The 24263-nt window shown below is 43.7% G+C and overlaps 1 protein-coding gene and 1 long non-coding RNA gene across 2 annotated transcripts in view; both read left to right on the forward strand.

The window, feature by feature from the left end:
- The window catches only part of LOC144686417 (receptor tyrosine-protein kinase erbB-4-like), a 974945-nt gene that overhangs the window by 100709 nt on the left and 849973 nt on the right, over positions 1–24263 (forward strand). The gene's annotated exons all lie outside the window — the stretch shown is intronic.
- Positions 4964–24263, forward strand: part of LOC144686418 (uncharacterized) — a 33250-nt gene continuing 13950 nt past the window's right edge. The window contains exons 1-2 of the long non-coding RNA XR_013577926.1: positions 4964–5465; positions 6321–6579. This is a non-coding gene — a long non-coding RNA (uncharacterized LOC144686418). The remainder of the gene's footprint in view (positions 5466–6320; positions 6580–24263) is intronic.

Raw genomic sequence — 24263 nt, forward strand, 5'->3', positions numbered from 1 at the left:
CTGAACTTCCCAAATGTCATTTGGGATTTTTACAACCATCAAAGAAAACTTTCATCCCATTAGCTGAGACTATATGCAAAACAGAGTCCTAGGGATGAAAGGGCAACATTCTGTTTGAATTTGTTACCATTATTTTGTGTTCTGTTAGTATATTGTTGGGGTCTGAGAATAATTTGAAATGCTCTTCACTTCACTTCAATGGTAAGAGTTGGTGTCAGTGCAGTTTAAGAACTGCAGTTTGCTCCTCAGCTGTTCAATAATGAAGCAAATTAAATCATCAAAATGTGGACACATTCTGCACTTCAAAAATGCATTGTACATGTTGGATTCTAATGCAGTCAATCTTTTGATTCCATTCTCTCAATAAAAAAAACTATAGCTGGTGGTGTTACCAGATATAGGGCACCAGGAATAAATCAAGTTTCAAAGTTGCAAAGTTTTTTTACACCATTTTATGCCATCCTATTCATTTGCTAACTCTCCCATACTCTTCAGTGATCATCTAACTTAAGGATGACTCACCCTCTAGTTATCTCTTCCGCCCCTCTCTGACAGCCTGCTGCTACCATTGTCATATGGAGCAATGTTGGCACAAGGCTATGCCTTGATGCCCTGTGCTGTGGCACCTTATGACAGATTTGTGAGATGCCCTCACTAGGTCCCATTGCATGGCGTGCGTAAATTCAATACAGTCATAAATCTGGAGCAAATTGATATGTACAGCTGTAGTGTAAACATAGCTTTGGTTTCTTGGCTTGTGTCTCCAAGATAGGGATTTAGAACAAGTATCTACTTACCGGGAACTGAAATGTAGTTCTCTCGTTCAACCTGCTGTACAGCCACCTGTCATAGCTAGTGCTGTACTTAGAACTGAGTTCTGAGCTGACTATAGGATGATAAAAATGTCTCAGCTAAAGCTTTGAAAATACCAATATGGAAATCTGTGCTGTTACTATAGTTGTGTCGCTATGTCTTGCTTAGAGAAGATTTTGATCAACATTGGTGGCTGTATGACACCCAGTTATATCAATATATTCAAAATCCCTACTTAGCAAAATTTAGTTGCTTCTTAGATAGTCAGCATGATCCTTGGAGTAAAACACTACAGAGAAAAGAGCCACCATTTTATTTAAATTAAATATGCTGTAGAACTGGAAGACATATCCCTCCCTTTTCTGTTTTTTGGGGAACCTCTTGCCTTACTTTTATCCTGATCCGACATTCTTTTCCCTCTTTTTAACTTGAGCCTTCACCTTCCTGCCTACCGCAAGATAGGAACTGACATGTTAACATGTCATCCGTGAGCACCTCTTCACAACTTTTATTATATAAAAAGACAGACAAGGCAGGCTGGAAATTGGGTCCTTTCTCTGCCCAGAACTACACTGAAATAAAGCACATTGCATTCAAAGCGCTGGGACTTCATCTTAAAGCAATTGACAGGCACCAGCGGAACACAGGCATGCACAGAATGCAGTGCAGGCAGTGAGCAGAGGGTGTATTTATAATCTACTCACAGCCTCTTGCCCGACACACAAGTGCTCACAGAGCAAGCCTTGGGAATACTGTGGCTAAACAAGGTGCTGAACAAGAATTTTGCACTGCAATACTACAACTGCTGTCAGTGAGTTTGAGTATTTTAAGTAGTCGCTCAGCAACACTGCAAGCTTAATTGGGCACCATTTTATGAAAAAAAACATTACATGCATTGCGGTTAATCTTTGGCAAAGTGGCCACTGACCTCTGCCTCCGCTACCCCCTCATCTGCTATTTCAAAACAAGTGCCCAACTGTATTCTGTGTTTCATCTGCAGCACTGATAATTGAATTGTGTGTGTGATTGAAGCTTGACGACTGAAGTCGGCTATTTTTTCCCCTTTTTTTCCAGTTGGTTAATGATTGAGTAGTTTGCCCTACAGGATCTCAAGAGAAAACTGTCTTTCAGAGAATCTCTTATCTCTTATCAACCGAATGCTTCCAACAGCAAAGAAATGCTTAAGCATCTTAGCTGGGCCACTGATGAACATAATTACCCAGTGTTTTGTGCCTGTTCTCATTCATTGTGCGTATGGAGCCATGGTGTCATGGTGCCACTTAGCATAAGGAAAGCAGCCCAGACAACTAGCGATCCCATAAAGGGACAGGATTTCTTTTGTTCCCTGTCCAGCTCCCGCCCTTGCCTTATCTAGACAAACGTGAACACAGCAACACTCTGCTGTACACTTAGTGGGAAAATAGAACAATAAGATAGCTTCGAACGCCTTTCTTAAAATACTCAGGATGAGATAAAAGAAGATTTAAGTATCAGGAGCAAGGAAATTTTGGATTTGTGTTTAAAATATTCTTTAAATGGGCTTCCTGATTTTATTTTAAGGAGCGTTTTTTTTAAAAATAAGCACAAGCAAGCCTAGGTCCTCATTGGTCACAGTACCTTTTTGCCATCGTTTGTGGAAAGTCTGGTATCCTTTAACAGGAGAAAACCTATATTGTGTAGCACACAATTTATTGCATAGAAAACAAAGGGAGTGTTTATATTTTGATTTTTTTCAGAAAAATACCTTATTCATAAAGCTTGTAAATGTACATTACATAACTGTTCAAATTTGACAGTACATAAAGTGCAATAGTGTTTAATTTCCTTCAATACAGTATAAAGCGCTCTGATGTGCCTCACTACACATACAATTATAGGTTATATTTACAGTATATATTGCATCTTGATAGCCCTTTGTGAATAGATGTAACTGCCTTAAGGAAATCTACTGCTAATTTGGAGCTATGTTTAAAGTGTGGCCTGCCCCTTTAAGGCCACAGTGTCTTCTCTATGGGGAAGATAGTCACATCCTGAGGCTAATTGTGGTCACCGAGGGAACTTTGGGTCTAAACTGGCGTTTGCTTGTAAATCGCTGGCACATCCTGAGGAAATTGTTGCCATTCAGGAGGATTGAGATTATGCAGTTGTGATTTGTTGCTGTGTTATGCAAATGACATTTGAGTCGAACTGGTATAACAATGACACCTGCTCTCAAGCATGATGCCTTCAAGTACTCGAATTGTGCCAGGTGCAAGCCTTTCGTACTTCCTTACCGCTTTAGGCAGCCAAGAATGCCAGAGCTGTCAACAGGACGTTAGGAGCGTGGTTCAACTGTACGCTTTGTGTCATTGCAAACTGGTTCCAGTCAAGCTGGTAAGAGGATAGGATTTGACATCAGGTGAGAGAGAATAACAAGAACAGCCCCTCACAATGCTCCCCAGCAGCTGGTTTTTCATCGTGACTGATGTCATGCCAATTTTTAAAACTTTGATACTGACGCTTAAAAAGTTCCAACATCATATCTTTAACTTTCAACGCCAAATATTTGACGCCAGTAAGCAGAGATCTTCACATATGTTTAACGATGTATATGCATATATTTCACTTCCCCCTTAGTTCATAGAATCATAGAATCCTCCAGCACAGAAAGGAGGCTTTTCGCTCATTGTCCCTGTGCCGACTCTTTGAAACAGCTATCCAAATAATCTCCCAAGCCCATGCTCTTTCCCAATACTCCTGCAATTTCATTTACCCTTCAAGTATTTATCCAATTCCCCATTGAAAGTTACTATTCAGTTAGTGCATTCCAGATCATAACAATCACTGAGTAAAAGAAAAGTTACTATTCAGTTAGTGCATTCCAGATCATAGCAATCACTGCGTAAAAAATCTCCTCATCTCACCCTCTGCTTCTCTTGTTTTAAATCTGTGTTCTCTGATTACTGACCCTTCCTGCCAGTCGAAACAGTTTCTGTTTATCTACTCTATCAAAACCCTGCATGAACAAAAGGGTTCACAACCAAAATCAGTTCTATAGCTCAATTCCGCCTGTTTGCATTGCTTTTTGGCGCAGGTCCTATCTCAAACCAAGCCTGAAGTGTAATTTCATTCCAACACACTTTTCTCTTCGTATTCCAAAATTTACCCAATCTGTGTTTTTAAAAATCTGTTCAGAGGAGTTTTTGCTGGGTCATTAGGTTTGTCTTGTCCAAATTTTAAGGGGCAGACAGAAAGCAAACACTCACATAAGGCATTCTTTAGGCAATATTTTGGTTGTGCAATTGGAATTTCAGGACTTGTAGCCTGTGTTGTGACCAGTAATCTTTCTCTTATCCCCTCCCTGTTAATCTCGTGTTACTCTCAGTGCAACAGTAATGTTTGTGTTTGACAAACAACAATTATTGTAGCTAGGACATGTGACCAGCAAGATTCCAAAGCATGCCAAATTAATTTAGCAGTTGAGAAACTTCCTGCAACTGTCATGTTTGCCTTGCAGTGAAAAGTTGTACTTCTGCTCAAAGGTTATCAGCATTCATTCTGAACTGATTGACAGGACTGGATTGTGGGGCCACACTGGCTCAGATGAATGCTACTACGATTAGCATCTGCACTCCCTCCCTTGATATGCTAGGCACTCAAATGCAGGTTTTCAATTGTCATTTCAATTGCAAAGTGCAAATTCCACCCAGACCCCAGCTTTTTGAGGCGTAACAGTTCAGTTTACAAGTTGTTGGAGCCTGTTGCATGGTAGCTCACACGATTACTGCAGTGTTTGCTTATACTTTGATCTTCCCTGGTTTTCCTTGCAGGTAGATTAATGATCAGCTCGAGTGCTATTTGCTCGAGTGCTATTTGCTCTACTACTCTTTCCTTGTTTTTCAATTATTTTTCTACCCCTCATGTCTCTCTCCTGGCACATAAAATATTCATGCTGAATAATGCCTGTGCCACTGTTGATAATGTTCTAGGTTAATTGTCTTCTATCGTCCCCTACTTGTATACCCCACCACAGTTCCTCAGCATGTTTAAGAAGCTAGTAGCCTCTGCAATCTATGGGCACAGACCCTTGCCGCACACTTCTGTTGTCACCCAAGTGACCAAAGTTCATGTGTGACCTGAGATGGAGCTGGCCTAGTCAACCAGGAACACCACAGACAAGCTCAATCCTGTCCTTAACCAAACCAGAAAATGCTGGAAAAACACAGCAGGTCTAACAGCATTTATGGAGAATGCTGTTAGACCTGCTGAGTTTTCCCCAGCATTTCCTGTTTTTGTTTCAGATTTCCAGCATCCGCCGTATTATGCTTGAATCCTGTCCTTGTCGGAATGGCTATCCATGTGCACTTTCAAGCATTGGATAGTGACATTGGGTGAGATCTTGCTGAGGCGTCGGTGGGGGAGTTAGCGAGAGACCAGTGCTGCCTCTTTTTGGAATGCCCGCTGAACTACATGCCAATCAGGCAACGGCAAGGCCAGCAGCGGACCTTCCTCTGGAATCAGGTCCCCGGGGGTGGAAGTCTCGCCTAGCGAGAGCTGCCGGCCAGTCAGAGGCCAGCAGTTCTGTGCTCAGCAGTGCCATGGAGGAGACCATGGCCGCTGCTGGAAGAACATCCCCCTGGAGTCCCAAGATCGCCGAGCAACCCAGGACAAAGGTAAGTGATGTGGCAGGGGTGGGGGGGGGTTTGTGGAGTGGGGGTCATGGGGAGAGGGGGATGGTGGGGTCAGAAGCAAGGGCGGGGGCTGGCATTTGCGAGTCCCCACCCCTTCCCAATGTCCAGTCCATTTATCAGGCACTGAGTGCTTTTGATCAAAGGACCGCCCCCCACAGGGTAGCAGCTGTCGTGCATGCCGCATGGTGACGTGGGGTAATACCAGCGGCAGTGGGATGAGTGCCTTAAATAATCCTTAATTGGCTACTTTAGGGCCCCAGTTGGTGGCACAGTGGGAAGATCGACCATGGGCCTTCCCATCCAGAATTTAATACAGGTGGAAGCAGGAAGGCATCAGGGCTCAGGTATGTCACCATCCCATCTAAATACATGCCCTTCCCACCTCCAAGCGCACCACCAGGGAGAGCACAAGATTCAGTCCTGAGAGTGCAAACTCTGACTGCATCTATGTTTCTCTCTGCACAGTTGCCCTGGGGTAACTATGACCAACTGGAGTACCATTCCCACTGTCCGAACTGAAACCAGCAACTCAGCACAGCACTGAGACTGCGCTTACTGAATGAGGCATTAGGGGGAGTCCTGTACTGTAGTCTTAGAAAGAAAGGAAGGTTTTCATTTATATAGCATCTTTGGGATGACCTCAGGACACCCCAAAGCACTTTACAGCCAATGAAATACTTTTAAAATGTAATCACCCTGGTAATATAGGAGATGCGGCAGCTATTTTGCTCACAGCAATGTGGTAATGAACAAATAGTCTTTTTCTAGCGACGTTGCTTGAAGATTAAATATTGGCCCAGGGCCCCAAAATAATTCCCCTGTACTTCTTCGAAATAGTGCCATGGGATCTTTTACATCCGCCTAAGAGGGCAGGTGGAGCCTCGGTTTAACGTCTCATTCAAAAGACTCACCTCTGACACCATATTCAGCGTCTGTACCCACTAGGCCGTGTATAAGTGATGTTTGTAAGGAAACAAGCACATCAGAGCTAATGCCTCACGGGGGAATTTTCTTCCAGGGCTCATACCTGGCAAAGGCATGAACAGGCTGCTCTGAGAGCTCCAGTACTGCAGCACCAGGCTGGCTACTTTGGCAGGTTGGTACTGCAGCAGATGCTGTGTACATGCTCTGTTTTTATCAAAATGTAATAATGAGGGTGGCGGGGGGGGGAGGGGGGGTGGTGGTGATGGGTGGGTACTGAAAACATTAATTACAGCAGATGCCATCTCTGATATTGTGCCTTCCCTGGTTGTAAACAAGGTCAGAGAGAAACTATTCCCTCTGATGGGGGAGCTCAGCACAAACTGGAGCCACCTTAAAATTAGAGCCAGGCCATTTAGGGGCGATGTCAGGAAGTACTTCTTCACACAAAGGTAGTGGAAATTTTGAACTCTCCCACAAAGAGGTGTTGAGACTGGAAGGCAAGGATATTAAGGGATATGGAACAAGTTTGGTAAATGGAGCTAAACTAGAGATTAAATTGGCAGAGCAATCTGGAGGGTCTAATGACCTCCTCCTCTTCCTATGTCCCTGAAACAAGGTTTACTTTCATTTTCTTGTCCCTTAGGTTATTTTTGAAAAGATGTTGTAACTTTTTTGAGTTATGAGAATCGGTGGATGGTAGTGTCATGGAAATGTTACAGTAGTAGTAATCCAGAGGCCTGGGCTAATGCTGCAGAGACTTGAACCCCACCCATGGCAGCTGATGGAATTTAAATTCAATTAATCAAATCTGTAATTTAAAAAAGCTTGTCTTAGCAATGGTGACCATGAAACTACTGGATTGGCATAAAAACCCATGTGGCTCACTAATCTCCGTCAGGGAAGGAAATCTGCCATCCTTACCTGGTGTGGTCTACATGTGACCCCAGACCCACAGCAATGTGGTTGACTCTTAACTGCCCTCTGAAATGGCTTAGCAAGCCACTCAGTTAGAAGATGCCTCACCACCACCTTCTAAAGGCCAATGAGGGATGGGCAACAAATGCTGGCTTTGCCAGAGATGCTCACACCCTATGAAAGAATTTAAAAAAAACACCATAGCCATGAGAACATTATAAACTACATTTGACAGTCATGTTTTGAGATATGATCGACTGCTTTGCACAGTAGAAACAATGGGATTGATCGCCCAGTAATGGTCAAAAAAAAGATTGCATAGATTTCTCAGGGCAGTTGAGATCAGGGCACAGATGCTATAGTGGAAATACTGTAGGGTAGGTATTCTGGAAGAATTAGATCAAATAGGTTCAAGGGGCTTTCTTTACCCAAGCTGATCTTGTGACAAGCTGACAGTTATGCGATGCAATCTGTGTATTTTACAAGTTCTGGTAAATTAGAAACTTCAGTTGAGGATGGACTCTACCTAATCACAGAAGGAAATCTAGATTTGGTCCAAAAATGGTTCTCAACATCGAAATAAATTGCTTAGTATGAAATGCATTTCCAAACCTCTTCTTTTTAATCTAACAATGTGTCACATTCAAACTGTACCGATTATCTTTGGAACAAACACTTTACAGTGCCAAGTTGGTGCCTAGTTTGTGTCATCTGTTTCTCATGCAAACACATCACTACATTTTCAGGCACTCACATACAATACAGACATCGCACAGATTACAATGTTGTAAAGATCAGTGGCCTGAAAGTGGATCCTTCACTGAAGGATCTGAACATAGGGTGAGAAAATCCAGCATGTCCTGCACACCCAAATACGCTGCAGCTAAAATGAGCTATTTTTAATTGGCTACCACTTTTCCTGTTGATTTACAGTTACTTAATTGGAGTGAAATCGCTTACTGGGGTTTACAACCAGTGATCTATTGTTGTATCTTGAGACTGGGATGTCCTGTGTTAAACTCCAGTCTGATCCATTTGTGACTAGGGAATCACTTCTCCTTCACCAATTTCTCAAAACCATGGCATTCCTTACCTCCCTCAGTCTACCATCCCTTGTGCCTTCTTCCCTCGCTATAACGTTCCTTACCCTTTATTCCCAATCTTCCCTCCCTTGTACTCCTGTTGCTTGTACAATATTTAAGCATTTAATCTCCAAGCTTGGCAATACCTCAGAACACCTTCCTTATATTCACACCCTTATATTCTCCTCCGCTGTTTTCAACCTTTCTAGTGCACTGTGCCATGAACTTTGTCCTTTCACCTGGTTTTATTAGTGTTTAAAATATAATTGTGGGCTGAAAATCAACTAGCAACTTGTGATGAGGAAGAAATACACTGAGAGTTGTGAATCATCACAGGTTGCTGGACAATTTATGCTGCTTCATTGTTAGCCCTGTGAAGTGGCATCTTGTGCTTAACTGTCCCATGATTTTCATGAAGCTGCTGCATTTCCACATCAATTCTTCATTAAACTGGCTGCAGAAAGTTAAGCCCAGTAACTATCCTTTCAGTGACGTGATAATTGTTAACCTAGTTCACCAAGGCACTAAAAACCCTGCTGCCCTTGTCACGTTATTATCAGTTTGCACTTCCAGTAATTTACAGGGCAAAACATTTTTAAGCTGAAGGATGCAGGCAAAAGTCTAACGAACAAGGGCATGCCGTCAAAATTTAGGCCAGCGTGTTCACTGTCTTTCTTTAATATATTTTGTGTAATCACATTTGCACTAGTTTTTAAAAATACCAATCGATGAAAAATGTGTTACTGAGCTTGAAGCTACAAAGGAAATTTACTATTCGGTAGGTTAATGAGGGTTAGTTTTCTATTAAAAATGATGTGCTTTAGGTATAGATAGATGACAAAGTATACATAAAGAAAGATAAATTAACATTCATTATGCTGAAATGATGCAACGTAAGTAGCATTAAATGTTATCTGTATGTAAATGTGCAGCAGTATGTTGTAAAATAGGATGTGCGCAGATGTAATCATTTTACATTAATATGTGATAACCTTTGTGTGTGTGTGTGTGTGTGTGTGTTGGGAGAGATGTGATGTTAGATCCAGGATCAGTAACCTGTATATAGATGTAGTCCTTTTGCATTCAAATTGTTTCCTGCCACTCTGCAGGTTTGAGCCATTGCCCAGTCAGGTTGTGTGTGTAAATGTGCGTGAAGGGTAGTGGGTTCGATCCAGGGTAAAGCAGCGCACAGAGGATTCTTTGCACATTCATTTTGCTTTCTGAAACCCTTCAGATCTATCTAGCTAAATGTACAAACCAAGCATGGCCAGCATCCGAGCAGTGCATTCGTCACAGAAATAAAGTTACAATTTGTTGTTCTAAGTTAGTCCGTCAGCCTGAAATTGATACTTGAAAAATCTTTTCTGAAGTCAATAAAGCTTCCTTCTAATAATTAAAAATAAATAATAGTGGACAGTGGCTAGGCAGTATGTATGGCAATTGCAGAGACGTCTTATTCACAGAATCATAGAATGATGCAGCAAAGGAAGGAGGCCATTCGGCCCACTGTGCCTATGCCGGCTCGTTGAAAGAGCTATCCAATTTGTCACCTTCCCCTGCTCTTTTTCCATTAACCTGCAATTTCTTCCCCTTCAGGTACTTATCCGATTCCCTTTTCAAAGGGCGGAATCATCCATGCCCGCTGGCATCGAGCATGTTCGGTGGCGTGAGCGGACAATATGGCGGGAAGGCCGATCGTTTTTGATTGCCCGCTCAGCCCATTGATGGCGGGCCACGTTCCCTGCCATTGGATGTCAGGAACCTCATTGTAATACATCAGCAGATCATTATAAGGCCAGCCCGCTGGACTCATCCCTCCCCACTGGTCGTGCAGAAGTCGAGACTTACCACCAGGGCCTTGCTCACATCGCGGACATCCAAGGAGCAGAAGGTACAGAAGCCCGACAGCAACCGGACCCTGGAAGAACGTCCATGGCATGCTGGGTGGATTCTCATGGACAGGGTTCCGCTGCGAAACAGCTTACAGCAGTTGGAAAGTCACCGTTGATGCTCACAATGGATGGTGGCTGAAGGGGTGGGAGAGGATGGTCTAGGATCGACTGGGAGAGGAAGTGGTGTTAGGGGGGTGAGGCTGGGAGGGGGGATGAAGGTGTCAGCGGGGTGAGATTGGGAGGGGGGATGAAGGTGTCAAGGGGTGAGGTTGGGAGGAGAGATGAAGGTGTCAAGGGGTGAAGTTGGGAGGAGGGAATGAAGGTGTCGGTGTGAGGTTGGTAGTGGGGGGAGGGAGTACGGAGGAGGAGGGGGTAATGGGGAGAAGATGGCAATTGGGGAGGTAGGTGTATGAGGAGGAAAGGTGTAAGGGAAGGAGTTCAGAGGGAGGGAGGAGTATGGAGAGGGGAAGGAGCCCAGGGGGAGGGAAGAGTGTGGAGAGGGGAAGGAGTGCAGAGAGGAGAGGGAGTCTGGGGGAAGGGAGGAGTGTGGAGAGGGGAGGGAGTAAGGGTAGAGGAAGAAGTAAGTCGGAGGAAGGAGTCAGGAAGGGGGAAGGAGTAAGGCTGGAGGAAGAAGTGAGACTGGAGGACGAGGTAAGGCTGGAAGAAGGAGTTGGGAGAGGTCAAGAACTAAGGGTGGCGGAAGAAGTAAGGGTGTCTCAGGGAGTTAGAAAGGGGGAGGGTCTAAGTGGGGGAGAGATTCTGGGGGGGGTGGGAGGACTAAGTGGGGGGTAAGGGTTTCTGGGGGGCTGGGCTTTGGAGGGGGGAAGGGGTTCCAGGAGGGGAGGAGGGCTGGAGGGGGGAAGGGGTTCCAGGGTGGAAGGGGTGTGGAGGGGGGAAGGGGTCCGGGGGGGATTGCCAGGTGAACATGCAAGGGAGGGGTCTGACGGGTCCATGACTGCCTCCTAGGGAGCGAACTGAGGGTGGGCATGGTATGATGGAATGGTGAGAATGACCAAAGGCAGACTGAGGTGGTAGGGTAGGAGGGCGAGGTTGCAATGGTATTGGTAGAAGGGATGGCAAGGGTGGTTCGTGGGGACTCGGAGGCAGACACAGACCCTGGGGGTGGGAAAGAGGTGTCGGGGAGGTGAATGTGGATGGGGATGGGATTTTCGGAAAGAAAGGGAATGTTCACCTGGACATCCCTGAAGGAAAAAGGTTGTGGCTGGTAGGTCACAGAGTGGAGGTGGAAGGCAATGCCAAGGAGGTCAACACTGATGGAGGAAAGGAAATGGGGACTGGGGGAGGGGAAAAGACAGAGAAGCGTACGAGAAACAAAATCCAGACCATGATGTCCAAATTGTAAGTGAAACGACAATCATGGTGGGTGAGATCAGGTGCTGCATGGGGGTGTGATCAGTGGGTGGGCAGAGATGCAGCTCAGCTCAGATGGACAACTGAAAGTGAACCCCAGCAGGCAGCACTGAAAATGCTCAGGACTTTGAGGTGAATGTGATATGTGAAGGATCAGCGTGCATGGGAGATGCTTGCACGAGGCTCCAAAAGGCCCTGCCGCACACACACTTCTCCCTCCAGAATCACTCGTTGGCCAGCTGCTCTCTCTGCAGTGACAGAGGACGAGGTTGAGGGGCTCACAGGCAAAGGAGGCTCAGAGGGAGAGGACAGCCAGGGTTGACCCAGGGTTGTCCAGCTGCCACTGCATAGAATGTTTGTGTGGTGAACAGAGCCATGGATGGGATGAGGATATGAGCTGCAGAGGGTATGAGCCTGATGGAGATGTGAGGGCGTGTGTGAGAGTTAGTGGTGTTGTCCCTTGAGGTGTGAGATCCCTGTGGATGTGTGATGTTTGTGAGTGTGTGGGATGAGAGTGATGAGAAAAGTGAATTACCCTGGCAGAACGGATGAGACAGTTCATCCTTTTTCGGCACTGGGTGGCTGTCCTCTTTTGAAGGGCGTTGGCGCTGACCACAGCTGCCCCTGCCTCCCAAGCTGGATTAATGAGGTTGCTGCCCATCCTGCAGCCAGACCTAGGGTAGAGGACATCACGGCAGACCTCCGCTGCATCCAAAAGGCGCTGGAAGGATGTGTCATTGAACCTGGAGGCTGCAGTCTTTTTACCTTTAGGGGCCATCCTGTCTTCTTCGCAGCAGTCATGGGCTGGAAGCACTGAGAGGTGCGCACACGGCTGGACTTTAAACATGGAGCCTGACGTGGTGAAGCAGTGAGGTGATGGCATGGTGGGCGACTGAGAGCCCACCCACCATGGAAACGGCGTGTTTCCCAGGAATGTATAATTAATGCAGCGGGGTTGGAACGGTGCGGTGTGAAAAGCCGCCATTGCGGCCCGGCAGGTAAAACGACTTTTCACCCGCCCACTACTGCACTTAGTGCAAATCTGGGACGATTCCGCTCAAAGTTGCTAATGAGTTTCCTTCCATCACCCTTTCAGGATGTGCATTCCAGTGTTAGAATGGTTCCCTGTGTGTGAGCATGAGTTTTGCATTCTGCTTCCTCCTTCTTTACCCCCTCACTGTAACCTTCAATTTGCAAGCCTCATTTATCATGAACATACATAGGAATATACTGCAGAACACCACCCTCCCCCCCCACATGCACACACACTTATTTTTTGAAAATGCATTCAGAACAGTTTGTTTTTCCTTTTAAAGCCCAGTCATATTAAACATCTGATAGAGGTTTTACATTGACGAACACAGTTAAACCATTGTTTTGAGAATGGCTGTGTTGCTGACTTTGTTCCACGCGATTGCAGATTTGACTGAACCTAGCTGTCACTTCCTCTAGTTTTCAGTGGAGTGCGAAGGAGGGATGGAGGGGCGTGAGGGTGGGTGAGAAGGAGGGGGAATGACTGCCAACACGATGGCTCCGATGGCAAGGTTTAACTCAGTGCAGCCAATCTCAGGGCATTTCTTAAGGGAGCTAAAAGCTTTCTTGAAAAAGCACAGTGCACTCTGAGGAGCAGGGAACCTGTCCCTTGCTTGCACTCACTTCCCTCCCAATGACCCTTGGGCAGCTATTGATGGATAGGGAGGAAGTACAGCAGAGTAGGGAGAACATTTAAAAATCACAGTAGAAACCAGGATTCTGTAGCCCCCATATTATCTTCCGATTTGTGAAAAAAAATCAATGCTGCTATCCCTCTGAATGAACAAAGGAGAGTAATAGTCAAATATGTTGTGGAACTGGCACCACCTCTTTAGAATCTTTTTCTATTGGCTGTGTTCCCACATCTAGCTTTGGAGGTATCTAATGCTGCAATTTTATTAAGAGGTTTGATTTCTGCTTTCAGACATCTTTTGCCTCAGGCAAAGAGCCTGAAACTGTCTCTAGTGCCTTAACCGTTTTGCTAGCATAAGTTAAATGTAGCTTTGAACAACACAATTTCAGAATGACATTCACCTCAGCTCAGGTTTGCAGGCTTTGAAAAATAAAAAGGTTTCCCCTTCTTTTTTCTCACTCTTTGCCTATTGTTCAATAACACATTGCACCTCTATATCCAATTAGAGAACATGATGCTTAGTACAGCTTTTAAAACTGTCAACACAGAGGGGGGCAGGTGTGGGATTCGGTGGGTGGGTGGCTGGGGGAAGATTATGAGCAGATTCCAAACCCAGTTAAAGATATGGAGCTGCCTTTTTCGTTTATGGTGAGATACTCTTTAAATAGGTGAGATTTTAATGGTACAAGGAGTGAGTCTCACTCCCAACCTCACTCAGGCTTGGCAGATCTGTTGAGCGTGCCAGCTTATTACTCCTGCAGCTCTCACCTCCTGCGTCACTACATTACATGCCATCCATAGGCAATACCCACTCCTCCTGCAAGTTGTTTGACATCCAGTCACAATCCCATTCTCTACATTACAACAGGGACTACACTTCAAACGTAGTTCATTGACTGCAAAGCACTTTGTGGATGGCCTGAAGTCTTGAGAGGTGCTTTTTTTTCATATTCGTTCACAGGATGTGGGCATCACTGGCTGGGCCAGCATTTATTACCCATCCCTAGTTGCCCTTGAGAAGGTGGTGGTGAGCTGCCTTCTTGAACCGCTGCAGTCCATGTGGTGTGGGTACACCCACAGCGCTGTTAGGAAGGGAGTTCCAGGATTTTGACTCAGCGACAGTGAAGGAACAGCGATATATTTCCAAGTAAGGATGGTGAGTGACTTGGAAGGGAACTTCCAGGTGGTGGTGTACCCACCTATCTGCTGCCCTCGCCTTTCTAGATGGCAATGGTTGTGGATTTGGAAGGTGCTGTTGGAAGGTGCTATATGAACGCAGGTTATTTTTTTTCCTTTCTTTATGCTGCAGCCTACCTGAAAACTGACAGAACAGTTCGGACAGTCACAGAAGAGCATTTGGCTAGCATACAATCGGACTAAGGTTGAAATTAAGCTAAGGCAGGAATTTAAGCGTGTGGCAAAATAGAAAAATTGTAGCGACCAAAGACATTTACGTCTTCAGAAACTCGTGGCAAAATTTCCAAACAAGCCTCTCACATTTTTGGAAAGACAGTGGCGTCCTGTTTTCCACACATCCTTTCAATGAACAAACGAGCTTGCTGTCCAGGTATTTTTTTCTTCATTAGTTGCCCGGACATGGCTGCTCTGTAATTGGCAATAAAAGGGTTGATCTTAATTGCATGAGTTGTTAAAATGCCTGTGAATTTTTTTTCCCTGCGAGTAATGAAGCTTCAGTTTTAGGTGTACAAATGGGACGCAAGATAAATGTGGTTCTTGGAACAAAATTATTTAGATGCTAGCTGCATAGCTATGTTTGCCGGTAGACTGCTGGGTGTGTTGCCACTTATAGGACAGAAGGCTGGATTCCCCCCGTGCTGACTGTCACTGGAGTTGGACTGCCTTGAAGGAAATGCTTCGGCAGTTCTCAGTCACACCACCAGATGGAACACTTTATAGACGTGCAGCCCTCCCTCTTAGATTTAGCAGGACCGTTGCTAGCCCACAGAGTCGCCACCTGCTGGCCTGTTACAAAACAGTGGGGCTGTGGTTGTGTCATAGACCATCATCCTGTTCATCTGGCCAAGAGTTAATGTGGCAGTGAAAAGACACTGACTGACACGAAAAGAAGGAAAGGTGAAAACGAGAATCAGATCTAACAAAAAATGTCAACGTTTGAAGCATCTTTAAAGTGGTCAGGACTCTGGCATTGCCCTCTGGAGTTTATCTGCTGCCAAAATGAGCTACCAAATAAGCCCCAACATTTTCAGCAAATTACTCCAACACAAAATACTCTTATCATTAATTTAAGCCGTGCTACAAAAAAAAGGCTCATATTCTTATAGTGCTTTTCATGACAGTAGAATGCCCCAAAGCACTTTATGCAAATTCAGTAGCCAATGACATACTTTTGAAGTGTAGCCACTGTTGTAATCATTGTTTCACAGAATAGTACAGCATTGAAGGAGGCCATTCTGCCTATTGAGTCTGTGTTGGCTCTTTGGAAGAGCAGTCCATTTTACCCCATTCCCCCTCTCTTACCTATATCCCTGCAACGTTTTTCCCCTTCACATATTTCCCAAAAGGAAAAACCTGTAAAACTTGGAAATGAAGGGTACCAGTAAAACTTATCTGAACTGGTCTTGTGTACCTTGATATGGATCTCCAGTATTATTGGATTTTTATTGGGATCTGAAAATTTTGAACTGGATTTCCCTTCTGGGGTTATCCGTTCTCTTTTATAGGTTACTGTAGAATCTGTATCCACCACCCTATTGGGCGACATATTCCAAATCGTAACCATTAGCTGTGTAAAAGTGATTTGCCCCTTGCCACCTCTGGTTCTTCTGCCATCCGCCTTAAATTTGTGCTCTCTGGTTATCGGTCCTTCAGCCATTGGAAACACTTTCTCTTTGTTTACTTTACCTAAATCTGTCATGATTTTAAGGACCTCTATCATTATCTCCTCTTAGCCTTCTCTGCTGTAAGGAGAAGCCTCGCTTACACCAGCCCCAGCGTAGCATGACTGAGTGATACGGGTATACAAACTTGAGGAGCAGTTGAGAGAACACGGGTAACCAAAGAGGGCACTGACAACATACGCGGAAGCTTGGCAGAGGATGCACAGTGTGATGGTGGAGCTACCCAGACTTCAGGACTAGGCTAAAGCTTAATGCTGGTTTGGTGTCCCCAGGGAGGGGAGGTCAAAATTAGGAGCAAACAGGTGCGGAGCTGCACATATTTTTAAAAAATTAATTACAATTCATTTGGTCATTGCTTGATAACTGAGTCAACAAGCCACACTGCAGTGTGAGTAGAATAAATGCCTAAGTAGACTAAGTAATAAAGCTGTTTAGTGTGAAAGTGTTCTGACAATGTCACGAAGCATTAGAGTAAAAGCTCCTGCACTTTATCAATATCAATGTATCTGAGAGGCCTGGTATGGCCTCACAGAATGCAGCTGTTTCCTTGTTAAGGGCAGTGCATACAAAGGCCAATGTCTGTATGGGTCAAATCCGCTATAACAATAGCTGAGCGCTGCATTGCCACGGCTTGCAATTTGAATTTGCCCTGCCCCGTCCTGTCAGAGGCAAGGCTGAAGGTAATCTCGGGGAAATGAGAGTCAAGCTTTCCACCTGCATAGATTCAGAAAGAGCAACAACTGTGCGGAGCAGCCTTCAAGGACGTCACACCTCTTGGGAGCTCAGTAGACGTTGATAAACTAGTCGAGCTTTGCTCTTGCTCCTTGCTTGTGCTGCTACCTTGTGACACGTGTTATTCGGAATCAAACTCACTCCCACAGCTTTTTTGTTCGCTAAATGGCTCACTGTTGTATGCGATTCAGGAGCAGGGCTTTGGATGCCGCTGTTCCAGACGGCAGGTGCTCACAACTCTGTCCTAACACATGCTGTGGGAGATATAGCTGCTTCTTCCACTGTGCAAGAAATACAAAACTAAAAGCAAAATACTGCGGATGCTGGAGATCTGAAATAAAAACAGAACGTGCTGGAAAAATTCAGCAGGTCTGGCAGCATTTGTGAAGAGAGAAACAGAGTTAACATTTCAAGTCCGATAGTTTTGTAGCTCTTCAGAGATTCAAAAGTTTGGAATAAAGGAAAATAGACTTGCACCTTTCACCACCTCAGGATTTCCCAAAGCGCCTTACAGCCAATGAAATACCACTGAAATACTGTTGTAATGTAGGAAGTACAGCAGGCAATTTTGCGCTCAGCAAGATCCCACAGAGCATTGCAGTAATGGCCAGTTCAACTGATTTCAAAGTGTTGGTTGAGGGATAATATTTTGCTGCAACATCTTGGCCCAGAATTTGCTGAAAAAATAATGACTGTGTGAACGATGCATGCCATTATTAATGTGCAAATTGACCAGCAACTTGTAGTGATGAAGAGATACCCTGTCTATTTGGAATTGTCACAAGTTACTTCGCGATATGTATCGCTCCGCTGACAGCTTTGCAGGCCTTCTGCTGTTTATTTCTCAATCCTTCAATCTCATTGGTTAAGGAGTTGCATTGCTGGCTTCATAGTTTGCGAAGGTCCCATTTGCTCCATTGTCCTTGCCAGGATGCTATGGTCATATCCCCAGCAATTTTATGGGCAAAAAGCTTTTTGAATTGGAGAGTGCAGGAGCAAATCTGACTAACAGGGCACACTGTGAGATCCAGCAAATTTTGGACCATTGGAAAGACTGGTATTTACATATATGATTAAACGGCGCATGTTATAAGGCAAGTAAGTAGCTTCAGCTCCAATCCCCAGTTTGAACAAAGTGCTGTTTCCAAAGAGTATCATGGCCTATTGAACTTTTCAATTGAACTGTGGCTCATGTGGTACCTCTTAACTCAGAATGTTGTGGGTTTAAGTTCCTGCTGGCAAGAAATGAATTGTGTTCTTTACAGATGCCTCAGTGCAGTATTGAGGGGCTGCTGCAGTGTTGCAGCTGCTGCGCTGCAGAAATTGGGGTCTTGGTGTCTAGCTAACATTCATCCTTCAACCAGACAGGTTGTCCATCTGACTGCTATTTTGTGGGATGTTACTGAGTTTGCTTAAAGAAGTACTTGTACCCACCAATGAGTCATTGTGAAGCAAGTGGAAATGCAGGTATCTTGTAATGAAGATGCCCCAATGTGGTGTTGGAGATGTTTATTCATGCCCCAATCTACTGGCAGATTTCACCTTTTCTGGCAGAACTTATGAGTTTTGTTTATTTGGGAGACTTTGATTCAAAACTTTGAAATTAAATTCTTGTGTTTGAACATTTTTTTGGGGTGTGTGAGGTCATTCTATGTCTAAGGTCATGGTTGCACACACCCCCCCCCCCCCACACACACACACACACACACACACACACACACCCTCGTATTAAAAGAGGCCTTAGGGGGCTAATAAAACAATTGTATACACGCTCAATATGAAAACCAGCTTTACAATTACCTGTACTATTAAACAGAAGTACAAAGAGGCATTTCAGTGATATTTCTAGAGACCTATAATTAACTAACTAATAATACAGCATTAGCACAGGAGGAGGTCGTTCAGCCTGTCCTGTCAGTGCTGGCTCATTGAAAGAGCTGTCCAGTTAGTCCCACCTCCCATCTTTTCCCGATAATCGTGCAAATCGATCCCCTTCAGTACATGTCCAATTGTCGGATGAAGTTTCTTATGGACTCGGATTCCAATCAGCAGCTTCCAGATCTTAACAACTCTCTGTGTGGAGAAATTTCTCCTAATTTTTCCTCTAGTTCTTTTGCCAATCATTTTAAATCTGTGTCCTCTTGTTACCAACCCACTTGCCAGAGGAAACAAGTTCTCCCTACTTGCTCTGTCAAAACCCTTCACAATTTTGAATCATTCCATTAGATCTCTCCTTAGCATTCTCTGCTTTAAGGAGAAAAATCCCAGCTTCTCAATCTCTTGACAGAACTGAATGCCCTTGTCCCTGGTATCATCCTGGTATACCTCCTCTGTACCCTCTCCAAGGCCTTGACATTGTTGCTAACGTGTGATACCCAGAATTGTATACAGTACTCCAGGTGCAGCTTAACCAGTGTTTTGTAATGTTTAAACATGAATTTCTTGTTTTTGTATTCAATGATTCAATGGTGGAATTTGAATTCCCACCCCCGCCTTAAGTAGGCAATTAATGCCCCCTTAAGGGCCCCATCCCACCATTGCTGGGGTCTCGCCATCCGGAAAGGCCAAAAAGCAAACCATATTGATCAAACCATGCCTGATTGAAGGATCCGGCATTGGGAAATTTGGGAAGTGCCTGATTGGCACTTAATTTGGCGGGCCTTCCCAAAAGGAGGTAACGCAGGGTTCTCACGGTTTTCCAGCTGGTGGGTGGGACACACGTCACCTCCATTAAATAACACCCCATTTCCCTATTTACAAAGCCAAGCATCCCATACGCTCTCTTAACTGCCTTATCAACTTGTCCTGCCAATATCAAAGATTTGTGAATGTACACCCCCAATTCTGTCTCTTCCAGCACCCCATCCAAAATAGTACAAAAGCTAAATACTGTGGATGCTGGAAACCTGAAATAAAACAGAAAATGCTGGAAATATTCAACAAGTCTGGCAGTATCTGTAGAAAGAGAAACAGAGTTAAGGTCAACGACCTTTCATTAGAAAGGTTAAGGACCTGGAACAGTAACTTAAAAAAGCATCATTCAGATTCTTCTGCCTCTCCATGCTGTTTTTCCCAAAGTGCATCCCATCGCACTTGCCCATATTAAATTGTATCTGCCATGTGTCTGCCAGTTTCACCAAACTGTCCATGTCCTCCTCAACTCTGTTACTGTCCTCATCACTATTGACTATATTGCCGAGTTTTATATCACCCACAAACTACAAAATTGTTCTCCATATACCCAAGTCCAGGTCATTCATTTAAACAAGAAATGCAATACTCCTAATACAAACTCCTGGAGCTCCTCACTGCATCCTTTTCAATTGTTAGAAGAACATCTGTCCACCACTATACTCTGCCTCCTATCTCTTAAGCAATTACATACTCAAGCTACCACTGTCCTTTTAATACCATATGCTCCTATTTTCGGAATAAGTCTGTAATGTGGCTCTTTATCAAATATCTTTTGAAAGACCATATATTCAACATCTACTGCATTATCTTTATCAACTGTTTCATCAAAAACATCAGTATATTTTTGACTTGCAAGTACATTAGCTTTGTAACAGTTAAAAAAAAAACTTACCTTTTTCCTCTTGACAAATTCCACCGGCAGTTTTGTTCTTTCTTCTCCCCCCCTCCCCTCACTTCCTGCCCTACTGAAGAAACGGACTTCTTTCCTGCAGAAGCCTGCTTGTTGCAATCCAATACGCTTATGTATCAGTCTAGAAAGCTTCACCAATGGCGGAGTGAGGAAGACTATGATAGGAATCACTCAGTACTCTTTGTCCTTACAAATTGAATGCTTTGACAAAGTCCGACAACAGATTTCATCTTCTCTAAAAATGTGCTAATGGGTTTGTCAGAGAAGTACACCCACAAATTTGCTACCAAATAACCCTTTCACCAAATGTGAATAATGGATCCATATCAGTGTACATCCCTGGTGACCCATGGATCTAATATAAAAATGGGCTGCTTTCATCTCAACCTATTTCCTATGGAGCTCATTCTATCTCAAGCCATAGGCAGGGGCAGAAATTCCCATAGTTAATCAAAGGGAAGGTAACACATGCTTTTATTTATAATTAACAATCTGCTAATGAAAGTGTAGGAGTACAACTTTGTATGGTTCAACTACTGAGGGTACTTTCATACATGTGGCTCTTGAGAATGTGATCTTGTTAGCAGATCATTAATTACAGAGGGGTACAGTCATTCTTCTGTTAAAAGAGAAACATCACCCTCGCAGTTCCTCAGGCTACAGTTATATTAGGGGTTGTCTTTTAATAACAGGCTAGAGTTAAATAAGGGCTGGAATAATCTGCAGTTATACTAGGGTTGTAATAGACTACAGATATACTATAAATCTAATCGCCTACAGTTACACCAGAGCTGTAATAACCTACAGTTATACTAAGGTTGCAATAACCTACAATTGTACCAGAGACCTAACAACCTATAGTTATACTAAGGCTGTAATATCCTAAGATTATACCAAAACTGTAATGGCCTATAGTTGTACTAGGGCTGTAATAATCTATAGTTATACTAAAGCTGTAGTAACCTACATCTATACTAGAGCTTTAATAACCTGCACTTTTACTAGGGCTGTAATAACCTACAGTTGTATTAGAGCAATAATAACCTACAGTTGTGCTAGGGCTGTAACAATTTACAGTAATCCTAAGGCTGTAATATCCTATAGCTATTCCAGAGCTGTACAATACACAAGAGTTATGCATCATTTGTAGTTTTCGAGGTCAGGTAGATCCCTTGAACGGATCTCGTAAAATTAATGCGAGCCTCTACAAAATTTCCAATGGATGAAGTCCCACTGAATTCATGGACTGCATGCAATAAATTGAAAATGTACACCCTAACTATGCTGCAGCAGTTGTAATGCACTAGCAATGTGTGACTGTTGAAAATGGTCTCCCATTTCTTGCTTAACTGTGTTCAGGTAGCATTGAATTCAAATTGCATGGGGCAATGAATTGCTATAAAATGAAGACCTTTTCTTACTGACACACATTGTACAGCCAAAGCTCACATATAGGTCTCATGCATTTTGGCTACTTAAGAGCTTCATGTGTAGATGCAGAGGAGACGGTGCAAAGGAGACTCACAAAGATAATGTCAGAACTGAGAAATTATAACAATCAGGAGAGATTGCACAGGCAGGAGTTCTGTTCTCCAGAAATGAGAAGGCTGAGGGCTGACCTGGTGGATTTTTTTTTATATGTAATGCAATAAATTTCTTTTCAAAATATGATTTGAGGAATAAGACCCACACCCAGGACATCACCAAGACTGAGAAATCACCAAGGTAAATTAGAAAGTAGAAATGAGGTAATGAATGTGAAGCTCGGATTTCAAAAAGCCTCGAGATTATAAGGGGAAGGTGAGTCTGAGGGTGCTGAGGAAATCTGCAGTTTTGAAGTTCTGCAAGGAATGAGTTAGTATGTGACATAATGTGATGAGTCTTGAGTTCAGTTCAGTGAGCTTGTAGGAAAAGAGGAAAGTGCATTTGACGTATTGAAAGAATGAGACAGGAACGCGCAGGGGCAATGAACTCAGTAGTACCAATAAAATAGTTTGCCCCCGGTCTTTGTCCCATCTAAATCAATGACATTAAGTTACCGGCATCTACCCAAGTATCGTTTAACGTTGCTGAGGGAACATATTGTTTAAATGTGCATGTGGCTTTTCATCAGTGAGAAGGTTAATCAGATACCATGGTACTCAATTTCTGATTCATTACACAAGCAGTTCCAGCGGCTCTGTAACCAGCTCGTTTTGAATCAGTTCAGTGTGGCACTTTTGCTTTCCTTTTCTGAAATGTTCCATGCTGAGGAAGAAGTTAATCAGAATTGTCAGGTCACGTCAAATCTAAATAGGCCTTCCACCTTCTCCCAGGTCCAAAATCAGACCTTGCTGTGTGCAAAATGGCTGCCATGGTCTTTTCATTACAAAAGTGTCGACTATTCTGAAATACTTCATTGGCAGTAAAATGCTTTGGGAAATCTAGAAGTCACGAAAGTCCTTTCTCTTTCTTTCTTAGCTAGTAAGTGCTGGAATGTGGAGCAATGGGGAATCACAGAATTTTACAGCGCAGAAGGGGGCCATTCGGCCCATCTTGTCTGCACCTGTTCTCCAAATGAGCAATGCACCTAATGCCATTCTCCTGCCTTCTCCCTGCTACCCTGCACATTCTTCTTTTCCTGAAAGTAATGGCATTCTTTCTTGAATGCATCAATTGAACCTGCAGAATGGCAGCTGCATGTCTAAATATTGCTGTCCCCTTCACGTGGCTGACTTTAGAAACTTGAAGTCTGCCATGACACCTTCTGTTGAGAGTTGGCCACTATAGTGTGTGTGAATGGATGTTTTTTAAAATATATTTTTGGGCAATATTGTGTTATCCTGTGGAGAAGGCTGTGTGTCTGTGTGTGTGTATGTGTGTAAATTATTTGATTAAGCTGGGGAAAGGTTACTAGAGACAGTTGTCTGGGATGTAAAGCATGAAAGGGTAGAGGCATTAGGTTTGTGCATTTGTAATAAGATATTATGGGGGTTTGAGGTACAAGTAAATAGGTTGGATCTAACATTTGCCTTTTTAGATCAGTTGAGAGTTAGTTTGAATATCAAAAGGGAGTCAAAGGTAAAAAGAAACATTTTTGTATCTTATAGGAGTTCCATGGGTAAACAAAAGAGGGTATATTACATTTTATTGACCCGAAAGCAGAGACAAAATAGAAACATGAAAGCTTTCATGTTTGGAAGGACTTGAATTTCAAAGAGGTATGAGAACAATGGAACCTGGGACGAAAGGGGGAAAAAGGTATTTTAGAAGTACTGTAGGCTGTTGGTTGTTGGCTGTTGGCTATGTGAGGAAGATCTCCTGGAAACAGCTCTAGGCTGGAGGCAGATGCAGTTCAAATCAGCCATTCAGTCAAGCCAAAAAAGTCTTGGGCTGCAAAAAGCAGCCTTGTTCTGAAGTCTTGGGTTTCCACAGTAGAGTGGAAGAGTTTAGGAGGTTGTGTGGTATGCCTTTATTAAAGCTACAGCAGTTTGCCTTGGGTAATATTACTGGGTCTTTCTAGTTAAACATCTGTAAGGGAATGTTACCTGGAAAGTGTTTACTTGTGGGTCTGACTAAGTAGGGAGACTTTTGGGGGAATGTTTTGAAAGACTAATTTTAACTGTGTAACTGTAATCCTGTGTCCTGAAGTTTTCTTTTCTTCTTGTTAATAAAATTTTTACTTTTAATTTTTAAAATCCCAAAAGTGTTGCTGGGCTCATTGCTGCTGAGATCC

Source organism: Cetorhinus maximus, chromosome 11 (assembly GCF_964194155.1).
Source record: "Cetorhinus maximus chromosome 11, sCetMax3.hap1.1, whole genome shotgun sequence".
NCBI classification, from domain to species: Eukaryota; Metazoa; Chordata; class Chondrichthyes; order Lamniformes; family Cetorhinidae; genus Cetorhinus; species Cetorhinus maximus.